The sequence below is a fragment of the Dipodomys merriami genome, unplaced genomic scaffold (assembly GCF_024711535.1).
Source record: "Dipodomys merriami isolate MVZ:Mamm:240054 unplaced genomic scaffold, mDipMer1.0.p SCAF_319, whole genome shotgun sequence".
Classification (NCBI taxonomy): domain Eukaryota; kingdom Metazoa; phylum Chordata; class Mammalia; order Rodentia; family Heteromyidae; genus Dipodomys; species Dipodomys merriami.
In genome coordinates, this window is record NW_027204704.1 from 578,299 (window position 1) to 591,185 (window position 12,887).

Genomic DNA, 12,887 nt, shown 5'->3' on the forward strand with positions numbered 1-12,887 from the left:
ACTTGGTATTTTTTGCATTCAAAACTGTGATCATATTTGTTTCTGCCTCTTTGAAACTTACATGTGTACATGCACTTGGACTAAATTAGCTTTTTTTTTTTTCTTTGTGTGTGTGTGGGGGGGGTCTTGAACTCAGGGCCAGGGCGCTGTCTTTTAGTTTTTTAATGGCCAGTGCTCTACTACCTGATCCACAGCTCCACTTCTGGCTTTTTGGAGGTTCATTCGAGATAGGAGTCTCTTACAGACTTTCCTGCCTGAGCTGGCTTAGAATCAGGATTCTCAGACCTCAGCCTTCTAAGTAGCTAAGATTACATATGTGAACCACTGGCACCTGGCTTTGATCAGCATTTTTCTGCTGAGTCACATGCTTCAACTCTCTCATCTCAGCAAGTCTATGCAGGCTTGAATTGCTTCATATAGTAGGACATTTCAGATTTACTTAGGGGATTTTTCCTGGTCCCATGGGAAGTGGGTAATTCATGTAGCAGGGTCAGACTTGACTGATGGTTGGCTGAAACATGGTAGACTTATACCTTTCTGTTCTTTTCATGGTTAGGCACAATCATATGATTACAACATGTCAGTGTGTAGTCTGAGTTCATTTCCCTTTGCCTGTGATCTTAGGGAAGTGTGTCAGAGCAGAGACTCTGCTCAGTGACTTCTGTCCCTCATAAGAAGAACAGAAGCTCCTACTGACTCACCTTGAACTCATATTGTGAGTAGAAAAAATGCCAGGCTGTTTGTCAATGCAGCATTACTTGGCTGGTCTTGACTCCTCTTGGTGCTTTGAAGGCAGAGTCTCCCACTGATTGTACTTTAGGGGTCTCAGAGGAGGTCACATGAAATAGGTACTGAAGAATCTCACCAGCTCTCCTTCATTAAAACCTTATTGCAGCCATAAGCCAGTGGCTCACATGTGTAATCCTAGCCACTCAGGAGGCTAGCAATCTGATGGTTGTGGTTCAGTGCCAGCTCAGGGTCGGAAAGCCTGTGACACTTTTATCTCCAATTAAACACCAGAAAAGCTGGAAGTGCACCAGTGGCCCAAGTGGTAGAATGCCAACCTTGAGCAAAAAAGCTCAGGGACAGCCCTAGGACTGGCACACACACACACACACTTTATTGTTAGCTCATCTAATGCTCCCAACAACCATATAAGTCAGATATCCTCATTTCCATATTACAGAGGAGAAAAATTTCTGGTGAGTCAATGGCATCGGACAACTAATCTCTGCCCCTGTCCCAGTACCTTTCCTACGAGCAACACATGTGACCCAAGAGAAAAACAGGCTAGAGAAATTCTGTGTCCTGTGTGTGTGTGTGTGCTTTATGTGCGTGTGCATGCATGTGCACACATGCACCACTATTAGGCCTTGAACTTTGACTCTGGATGCTGTCCCTGAGCTTTTATTCTCAAGCTTGGCACACTGCCACTGTAGCCACAGCCTCACTTCTTGCTCTTTAATTCTTCATTGGATATAAGAGTCTTACAGACCTTTCTGCCCAAGCTGGCTTTGTACCAAGGTTCTCAGAACTCAGCCTCCTAAGTAGCTAGGATTATAGATGTGAACCATTGGCATCAGGCATAGATTCTTTTTTTTTTTAATTGTGAAAATACTGTACAGAGGGGTTACAATTACATGGGCAAGATATTGAGTACATTTCTTATCAAGCATTGTAGCCTCCTCCTTTGTTTCCCCTTCCCATCCCTTCCCATCCTCCCGCCCCCCCCCCCGCCCCCCCACCCAATCCTCCTCCCTCCCCCCACTCAATCCTCCTCCCCCCTCTCTCCCCAAAGTTGTAAAGTTCGTTTTTGACATAACGGCTTGTACATCTCATTGTTGAGTCTTCTAGATAAATCTGTTTAAGTGAGCTTAGTTCCCCCAGTGTGAATGGTTTTAATAATGTTTGATCCTAGGCCAGTTGAGACATGTATGTCCTTTTCACAGTGCCTGGCTGGTGTTTCAGTATAGCACTAACTACTCTGCCTGCAATTATAGTTCTTGAAAAGGACAACTAAGCCAGGTGTTGGTGGTTCACACTTGTAATCCTAGCTAGTCAGGAGGCTGAGATCTGAGAGTTGCGGTTCAAAGCTAGCCTAGGCAAGAAACACTGTGAGGCTCCAATCTTCAATTAACTACCAAAAATCTGGAAGTGGAGCTGTGGCTCAAGTGGTAGGATTTCAGCCTTGAACAAAACAGCTCAGGAACAGTGCCCAGACCCTGAGTTCAAGAAAACAGAAAGAGTTGGGGGGGGGGAATGGAGGGAGGGAGGGGACAAAGATCTGGGCATCAGTGACTCATACCTGTAACCCTAGCCAGAAAACCAGAATTGGAACTGTGTCTCAGTGATAGAAAGCTACTCTTGAGAGAAAAAGTTCAATGACAGCACCTAGGCCCTGAGTTTAAGCCCAAAGACTGACAATAAAAGAGAGGAAGGAAGGGGGAAAGGGAAGAAGAGATGGAGGGAGGGATAGGAAGGAAAGAACTATTTCCAAGAGCTGAGTGAAATAGAAGCTGCTAGGTATCTGAGAACCTACAGAGAGCCAGGAGCCAAACTTGAGTTTTTTTAACCATTTGTCTGGCTGGTGCTGAATGCCAGATTCTCCCTATAGAGCCCCTGCTGTACTTTAGTTCAGGCCTACTGAATCCTCCTTGGGCTGGGCCCTGGGAAGGAAGTGCTAGCCTTTGCTTCTCTTGTGAAGACTAAGAAACTAAGGACATCAAGGACCTCTGCTGACGAGAAGAGGCAGAGATGGGTGTCCACTCCCTGGAGTCCGAGCCTTTCTGTGACATTCCTAAAATCTTCCAATCTGATCTTTCTCCTATCCCATGTTCTTGTGGTAGCCAGGAAAAATGTAAAAACAAACAAACAAAAATACCTACAACATCAGCACCCCAGGAAAAGGAAGGGCTGGTCTCTCCAGCCCAGTTGGCAGCCCTGGGCCAGCCAGAAAAGACTGTCAGCACCACGATTAATAGACTAAACAGCTTGTGGAGCAGCCTCCTCCTTCTTTCTTTTTCTCCCTCTCCTTCTCTCTCTCTCTTTCTCCTTATTGTCTAGGGGAACCTTCAAAGACCATAGTCTAGATTGAGCTGCTATCTCCCCATTGTCCCCAGCAGCATTTAGCCACTTTCCTCAAACATACAGCCAGAGCACTAGTGGTTAAAGTCAGTTCTGGCAGCAAGTCAGCCTATAAGGATGGGACATTTATCATGGCCAGGGGCCTCTGGTGACCTCAAAGGGGGCCAGTGAGGTGGGACAGGGAAGAGGCGGCAGTGGGACTTCTCTCATCTACCTTGCACCTTAGAAGGCTTCTCAGATCAAGGCCAGCCCAAGTAATGACAAATAAATACTGATAACTAATAACTGCCGTATTTGAGAGAGGGATATTTCATTTGTTTTATCTTTATCCTATCTAATATCCATAGCCACCCCCACAAAGTATTTATTATTATTATTCTGCTTTTTTAAAATCCTCATTTCACTTATCAAGAAATAGGAGTCAGGAAGTGGCGCTGTAGCTCAAGTGGTAGAGTGCTAGCGTTGAGCTGAAGAGCTGAGGGACAGCGCCCAGGCCCAGAGTTCAAGCCCCACCACCGACAAAAAAAAAAAAAAAGAAATAGGAGTCAGAGAGAGTAAGCCACTTGATTAGAGCCACACAGCTAAAAATGAAATTAATATGACCAATAAGAATACTATCTGAGCCAGGTGCTGGTAGTTGATGCTTGTAATGTTAGCAACTCTGGAGGCTTATACCTGAGGATCTTGGTTGAAGCCAGTGTGAGACTTATCTCCAATTAACCACTAAAATGCCTCAAATGGATCAGGAGCCCAAGTGGTAGAGTGTTAGTCCTGAATAAAACAGCTGAGGGACAGCACCCATATCCTGTGTTCAAGCTCTAGTACTGGCACCAAAAAAAAAAGAAAGAAAAAGATTTCTGACCATCCCCCAAGACAAATTCATAGTTTCTTGCCCCTTTGTCAGAACCTCCTTTGCTAGCAGCCAGGGAATAAGCCTGGCATCCTGTGTGACACCCCAGGCCTGACCCAGATCCTTGGTGTATATTGACTTCCTACTAGGTGGCTTGAGCTCCTGGAGGGGCTGAGTATAAGGTCCACATGAAGGAAGAACAGCCAATGTCTATGATTTCTCTGGAAACAGAACCAAGATGTCATATATGTGTCATATGACAGTGACTCATGCCTATAGTTTGAGCTATTCAGGAGGCTGAGATTTGAGGATCATGGTTCAAAGCCAGAAAGTCTTATCTCCCACACACCAGGCAAAACCTGGAAATGAAGGTGTATTTCAAGAAGTACAGTACTAGTTTGAGGCAGAAAAAGCTAAAGGGAAATTTACACATGCATGTGTATCATACATGTGTATATACATGCATGTGCATATATGTAGATTGGGGGATATCAGGCCTGATAGCTCAACAAGAACTCATGTTGCATCATTAATCTGTAGATTGGAAACGCAGGTAGAATTTCTACTTTGCAGCTAAGTGACAGAATTTGGGTAACTTCAACTTCCTTCTGAAGTTTATCGAGTCATTGAGTAAAGGCCATTCCTTTTAGGAAAGGTAATCACTCTTCTTTACCCAAAGTTTAAAATTATTTGGACTTACCCATTTAAACTTTACCCATGTGATTAAAATGGTAATCACATCCAAAAGTATTTTCGTAGCAACATATACTGATGTTTGCCTCAAAAATGAGGTACTACAGTCTAGCAGAACTAATATGTTAAAATTCATCATCACTAGCCAGGTGTTGGTGGCACATGCCTGTAATTCTAGCTACTCAGGAAGCTTAGATATGAGGGCTCTGATTATCCCCATTTTACAGATATAGAAATAGAGACAAGCAAATTCAAATGACTTGTCTTTGATGTCACAAATTAGTATATGCCAGAGCTGGGTCTTTTATCCTGGTCTTTCCAATTTATCCTTTCCAATTTTATCCTGGCCTTTCCAATTTGCTCATCCTCAAATAATATTCCATTTGTGTGTATAGCCTTTGTCATCCCCTACCCTCACCCTCCTTGCTTTTTTTTTTTTTTTTGCCAGTCTTTGGGCTTGAACTCAGTGCCTGAGCTCTGTCCCTGAGCCTCTCTTTGCTCAAGGCTAGCACTCTCCCACTTGAGCCACAGTGCCACTTCTGTTTATGTGGTTCTGAGGAATCGAACCCAGTGCTTTATGCATGCTAGGCAAGAATTCTACCACTAAGTCATATTCCCAGCCCCATACCCTCACATTCCTCTAGCATGGAATCAACAACACCCACAGGTATGATTAAGTACACGGCTCTATTTGGTGAGGAAACTGTCTGTGTTTGAGTCTCATCTTCACTACTGAAGTTGGAATGAAATGTTTGTGGGGCCAAGATTCAAGTTTTGTGATCTTGGCCCTGGGTGATCATTTTTTCTGTGTTCCAGTGGCCAAGGTAATCATTACCTATCTCTTGGGTCTGTTAGCAAGTTCACATAGCAAAAGGTGGGTTGGTTCCTGGGATATATAATCAGCAACCATTAAAGTCAGCTGTTTCATTGAGTAAAGATGGCAACCTACGGCTGGGTGTCTCATTCAGTGGTAAAGCCTATATTTATTTAGCATGGTGAGGAGGAAGAGGGAGGGGAAGAAAGAGGAGGAAGAACCAAGAGGAAGAAGGAGAAGAGGTGGAAGGTGGCTAGCCTCAAACCTATAATCCTAGCTACTCAAGTGGCTAAGATCTGAGGATGTGTTTCAAATCAGCCAGGAAGGGAAGTCTGTGAAACTCTTACCTCTAATAAACTATTCAGGAAAAGCTGGAAATGGCACTGTGCCTCAAGTGGTAGAGCACTAACCTTGATTGAGCCCAAAGAGGCTCAGGGCCAGTGCTCAGGAACTGAGTGCAAATCCCATAACTGGCAAAAATAAATAAATAAATAAAACTGGAGGTAGAAGGAAAAGAGGCAGATTAGGTTGTGTTAGTCATATGTTTTGATGTTGTTGCCATAACAAAATACTTGACCCAAATAAGGGAGAAAGGATTTATTTTGCTCAGTGTCAAGAGATTTCAGGCAATCAGGACAAAGCAGAACAACTCATGGAAGCCAGGGAGCACTGGGAGGGATAAGAGGGAAAGAGAATGCCTGGATTGCAGGCCCCTTTGAATTCCATATGGAACACCAGCCTAAAGGATGGTGCTACCCACAAGCAGGAGGGATTTCTGCTTCAGTTAATCTGCTAGGGAAGGTCCCCCTCCCCAGATTGGTGCTTTACTAATCAGCTGGGTGCATCGAAATCCAATTAAATTGATTCCAATTAAGTTCAACCTCAAGGTTAACCACCACAGATGTCAACTTCATTTGTTTGTATATTTACCTTCCTTGTTCTTTCAAAACTCACCTATCATATGTCATTCTGGAGGGTTTTTTTTCACTATTAGACTACTTTGTATGTGTGTGTATGAGTGTATGCATGCATGCATGGACATGTGCTGATTCTGTGGCTTGAACTCAGGCTCCAAGACCTCTTCCTCAGCTTTTGTGTTTAGATAAGGTTGATGCCCTACCATTAGAGCTAGGCTTCCACTTCTGGCTTTTTGGTGGTTCATATGAGATAAGAGTCTCACCAGCCAGGCTATAATGGCTCACACTTGTAGCTGCTCATTAGGCTGAGATCTGAGGATTGAGGCTCAAAGCCAACCAGAGTAAGCCTCTTATCTCCAATTAACCACCAGCTGTTATTGAAAGTGTTAGAGCACTAGCCTTGAGGAAAAGTTGTTCAAGGCAACACCCAGACCCTGATTTCAAACCCCATGATTGACAAAAAACTAAAAACTCACTAGCTTTCCTACCTGAGCTGGCTTTGAACTCTGATCCATAGATCTTAGTCTCCTGTAGCTAGGATTATAGATGTGAGTGAGCCACTGGCACCCAGCTTTCAGACTTTGAGATAATGGATGTTCCTAAAATCGCCAGAACTTTTTGCCTTTAATGGAGCCTGCAAGATGCAGAACAGGGTCAAAGCTGGGTGTGGAGTGGCTCTGCCCAGTGAAGAGGGTAGAGGGGAAAAAATAAAAGGTCAAAGACAGTTCAAAGAAAGGAACAAAAGAAACTGAATATATTAGTTATATACTTAGGGTTTCATTATGACATTTTCATATATGTTTATAATGTATTCTATTCCTTATTCTCTTCATCATGATGTAAAATAATTTGGACGTTTCATTGTTTTATTCTTATACATGCAAATAATATGTTTATTCTCTTTCTGTCAAAGTATATAGAATCATTTACAAAAACAGTGCAATGAAGTAGGTTAAAATTATTTTAGGAAGGAGAGTGAATGAGGGAGAATGATTGAGTGGGGCTGATGAAGTAAATTATATTATTGTATTGAAATATTACCATGAAGCCAGGCGCCAGTGGCTCACGCCTGTAATCCTAGCTACTCAGGAGGCTAAGACCTGAGGATCATGGTTCAAAGCCAGCATGGGCAGAAAAGCAAGAGCAGGAAAGTCCAAAGAGACTCTTATCTCCAATTAACCACCAGAAAACAGGAAGTGGTGCTGTGGCTCTAGTGGTAGAGTGCTCACCTTGAGCTGAAGAGCTCAGGGACAGCGCCCAGGCCCAGAGTTAAGCCACACAACTTACCACCCCCCCAAAAAAAATGTTATCATGAAACTACCTGCATAACTGATAGATGTTAGTAAAAATATTTGTTTTTTAAAAAGAACAGTTGATAGCCATACATAATGATACATAATGGTGAAACTACAAGTAGTTATATCCTAAAATAAATATATATATACTCTCATCAATTTTAAGTTGCACTGTACTAGAGTTCCTTGTAAGGTCAATTTGACAATAGAAATGTAAGTATCTATGTAGAAAGGAAGGGGTGTAATTATTTTTTGTGCAGATAAAATTATCTTTTTATTTGTGCAATCCTGGGCCTAAAACTCTGGGATAGTGTGTTATCCCCCGAGATTTTTACTCAAGGCTAGAGTTTTCCCACTTGGTTTTTTGATGGTTAATTGGAGGTAAGTCTCATATACTTCTTTGTCCAGACTGGCTTTCACTGTAGTACTCAGAAGTCAATGTTCTGAGAAACTCAGATTATAGGCAACAGCCACTGGTGCCCAAAGCTAACATTTTCTTTTATTTAGAAAATCACAAAACTCATTAAAAGTAATTATGGTCAATAACTGAATTCACTGAACTAACAGGGTATAATGTATGTATAAAAATAATGAACTTGCTGGGAAAGTGGCTCATTGGTAGAGCGCTTGCCTTGCATGCATGAGGCCCTGGGTTTGATTCCTCAGCACAACATAAGTAGGGGAAAAAAAAGCTGGAAGTGGTGCTGTGGCTCAAGTTGTAGAGTGCTAGCCTTGAGCTGAAGAGCTGAGGGACAGTGCCCAGGCCCACAGTTCAGGCCCCATGACCGGACCTCCCTCCAAAAATAATAATGAACTTTCCTTTGTGAGCAATGAACAATTTTAAAATAATGTAGGGAGTCAGTTCTGTTTATACTAGTATAAAAAATAAAACATTTTATGTAATCTCGAAAAATGAAAACTGCACTGTATAGCTAGTCTTCAAAGCACCCTGTTTTTACCTGATCCTTGCCTCCTTGCCTCTCAGTAATTTACTTTTATAGAAGGAAATTATTCTTTCCTTTATATTAGTATAGATACTGTCAATTTGAAGCTTATACTTATAAATATGCCCTATGATCTCCATTTTTATGAGGAATAGATCAGGTCCACAAAAGAGACATGAAGATCCCATACACTGGAGGACTGAATATCAGGCATGAACGTTTCCTATCCAGTCTTTCCAAATCATACTTTATCATCCAAAATCACAAGAAACCTTTAAGAGAGAAGCATGGAAACTCAGATATGAGGGAGGGAGACAGTAGATTTATTGCTGATTGATAAGGTCTGGGAAGACTAGTTAGAGGTCCCTTAGATATATAGCCTAGAGTTACTGAGTGGAACTTTTAGGACAAGAGGTAGGAATTCAAAACAAAGTAGGGTGTGCAAAGCAAGACAAAAACAGACTGGATTGAGGCAAGTGATAAAACGTCACCACAACTCAGACCTACCCTAAACTTCATTCCTCTACTCAAACCCATATTCACCCTGATTACAGCAATCCAGCATTTCTTGAAGGGCAATAGAGGTAATATACCATGCTCTGAGAAACTCCTTTAGGAGTTTCACTAGTTAGCTGAAGAAATTAATGAAGAAAAGGCAAGTAGAACACAGCAAATTCAAACAGACAGTGCCAAAGGTCTGAGTTCAAGCAACAGGACCAATAGCAACAAACACATTAAAGGAAAGTCAAAATTCAGAAACAACCAACCAAAAATGCCTTATTGTTTTGTTGATGGAATTTGGTAGTTTCTGGGAAATTAATAGATTAATTTTGAGAAATCTAATGACACAAGCATTGTGTTTTATATCTACCTAACAGTCATACCGTTTCATTCCAGTGTATACATTTGAGCAGTGGAAAATGATCCAAGAATCAATTTAGTGGCTGTGACTCTCTTTACAGTGAGAGGGTAGTTATTCCAAAATTTAAGGCAAAACAGAGACATAGTTTACATTCAGCAGAACATATGTGTTAAACAAAAATAAAAAATGAAAACAACAATCTCATAACCTCAATTACATTATTAGAACAAAGAACTAAAATGCCAACTCATTTAATACTCCCCAAACATTTCCTTTCTCTGTTTGGTCTTGGAATTTTTCAGGAAGCAAACTGATTTTTCAAGAAGAAACTCAACTTACAGTTGGGAGAGGAAGGTCCCCATGCATCTAAGCAAGCCTAGGGTCAAGCATTGGTCCAAGCTCTGCAAGGAGCCTACTTCCTCAAGGATGGCTCATCACTTTGTGGGAATTATAATCTCAATTGCACCTAGATACTTTGAGAGAGAGAGAGAGAGAGAGAGAGAGAGAGAGAGAGAGAGAGAGAGAGAGAGAGAGAGAGAGAGAGAGAGAGAGTGTGTGTAGATCCTTCTGCATGTGCGCCTCCCCACCCATGATTGGTGTTTTCCATTTATAAATTGTGGTTCCTGGCCCTTTGCATTGCTGTTGGAAGTGCTCTGAAGTGCAGTTTTGCATTCAGTAGGTGAAAGCCCCAAGGCAGGCACTCAGCCTCTCTTCAGTGGACTTTGGGAGTTGTAACTGTAAGGGATCTCAAGCTACAGATCCAATGTCAGGCACTAACTGCAAGTTGGGCACAGGACCCGGTGGTTCTACCTTGCAGGTGTTCCTCCAGTCTGGGGTTGATGATTTGTTTGGGAGTCATGAACTTGTGCTGCCATTAGCCTGTGTGCTTCTAGACACCAGAATCTGGCTTCTGAAGCTCCAAGAGCAATTTGGGTGTTTCTCCAGACGAGGAGACCCTGGAACTTTATGTTTATTATTTATTATGACCTAGAGATTTTGTTGTTAACCCATGTGACTTTAATTCACTTTGCCCTGCTGTAACATGAGCATGGTAACAATTGCAGTAAAATTGTAAAGTGTGTGCCTTGAATCTTCTTATATTGCAGTTCTATTTTGGGGTTCTGTGTTGTTTATCTGAGAGGCATTTTTACTCTGCTTCTGTTTGTTAGCCTTCTTAGCACTTCTGGCTTGTTTACTCATGTTTGTACGTAACCTTGTTTTTAGAGAAAGGTCTACATGGGATATTGGAGTAGTGTGTGCTGGTCCTGTAGTTTCAGGAATGAAGCCTAGCAAGGGGTACCCTACAAATAGAAATCTCCCTCCTAAAGAACAGAGGCAGAAAAGCACAGGAAGGTGAAGATGTTTTTAGCTTTCCTTCCCCTAAGCAATAATTGTTCTACTTCTTGAAGCAATCACTTGATGCTTTTGAAAGGAGCAATCACTTGCCGCTTTTGAAAGGTTTAGACCAACTTTCAGGAGGGAAGGTGAGCTGAGCTGAGGAATAAGCCAGAGCATAGTTATCAGAGGGTACAGGAGGGTATGGTTTAGGGTAGAAGGAAAACTATCACAACTGAAAGTATCGGTCTAGGTACCAATCCCTAATCCAATTCTCAATGATTTATTCAGCTTCTTTCCACAATTATTTATAGTATGTGATCTGTCATACTTATCTTCAGTGCCCCATCTGTGGATTTGCTGATGCTAGCTCTAACATGTTGGTACTTCCTGGCAGTTCAGAGAGTTGAAGAGACCTTTGGCCTTCTAAGAAAATTGTAGAAGAAACCTTGAGAAAATATATATTGCTCAAGGTTGTATGCTTTGTAGATGTTGTATATCCTGAAGATTTAGCTAGTATTACCCATTTGCCACAATCTTCTTAAAAAAGTAATAATTGACTTAGGAAATTCCTTTTGGAAATTGAAGTTAATAAGGCATAAACATTCCTTAAAATACCTTATAGGAACATGTTGGTCCTATTTTTGTGCACTTCTTATGGCATTTGCAACTTTAAAATGTTACTAACATGGATATTCTCTACTTTCTGTTTTTTTTTGTTTTTTGGGTTTTTTTTGTTGGGGGGGGGTTGGTCGTGGGGCCTGAACTCTGGGCCTGGGTGCTGTCCCTCAGCTCTTCAGCTCAAGGCTAGCATTCTACCACTTGAGCCACAGCGCCACTTCCAGCTTTTTTCTTTTTGCTTATGTGGTGCTGAGGAATCTAGCCCAGGGCCTCATGCATGCAAGGCAAGCGCTCTACACTGAGCCATCTTCCCAGCTCCTCTACTTTTTGTTGTTGATAAATTACAATTTCTCCAAAAGAATAATGAGCATATTTTACACCACTTAAAATGAGAGAGTGCCTAAAAATATATTCCAAGACAATTGATAAACTATAATTAAAATACAATGCCCTCTTTTTGTGTGCTAGTCCCAGTTCTTGAGATCAAGGTCTAAACACTATGAACTTCTTTTGCTCAAGGGTAATGTTTACCACTTAAGCCACATCTCTACTCCCAGCTATAATTGGTAGTAATATGTCTAATAAAATAATCTGAAATAGAAATTTTTTAATGAATATAAATTAAAGGTTTATTACAAAATGCAAAATGTTAATTTCTCATTGTCAGTGATTCAAGAAAACAAAGTCATGGGGGCTGGGAAGGTGGCTCAGTGGTAGAGCGCTTGCCTTGCATGCCAGAGGCCCTGGGTTCGATTCCTCAGCACCACATATGTAAAAAGAAAAAAGCCGGAAGTGGCGCTGTGGCTCAAGTGGTAGAGTGTTTGCCTTGAGCTGAAGAGCTGAGGGACAGCACCCAGGCCCAGAGTTCAGGCCCCACGACCGGACCCAAAAAAAAAAAAAAAAAAGAAAAAAAAAACAAAGTCATGACCCCTGGATGCAGCTGGGGCCAGTAGAGACCAGTGTGCAGGCTGGGAGTCAGAAGCCAAGCTTAAGAACGAGCTGACAGACACTGATTCACAACCTCTAGTAGGTGGGTGTTCTCCAGGGTAGCTGCTACTCGCTCCTTATCTGCAAGCTGTTTGTTCACTGCATGCTCCAAGGCCTGGGTTCCTGGGGTAATGTGCACATCCATCTTGAAACGCTGGGGAAGGGATCGCAGAAGCTTGACTTTGATAGACAAACCAATAAGGGTGGCCATGCTGCAGTGCAGAATGGTGGGCGTGAAGGCCACAGGCCACTGTGCTCTCAGGGTCTCTGACCTGAACCCAAACTTGCTCTACTACGTTCAACTCCTCTAGGGTCAGGGGATGCCCTGGGTCATTGATGGAGCGAATAAGATCGAAGATCTCTGGTGCGTCAATTCTGTCGGGAACCTCCTCGTCCTTCTCCCCTGCAGTCACGGGCCGCTCCCCAGAGCGCTCATAGATGAGGGGGTTTGCATTCTCCAGCAGGCCACGGCCACCGCCTACCAT

At 42.4% G+C, this 12,887-nt stretch overlaps 1 pseudogene; it reads right to left on the reverse strand.

Annotated features, from left to right (window-relative positions):
- Positions 1–12,403: 12,403 nt before the first annotated feature.
- Positions 12,404–12,887, reverse strand: LOC138841376 (cytosolic iron-sulfur assembly component 2B pseudogene; annotated as a pseudogene).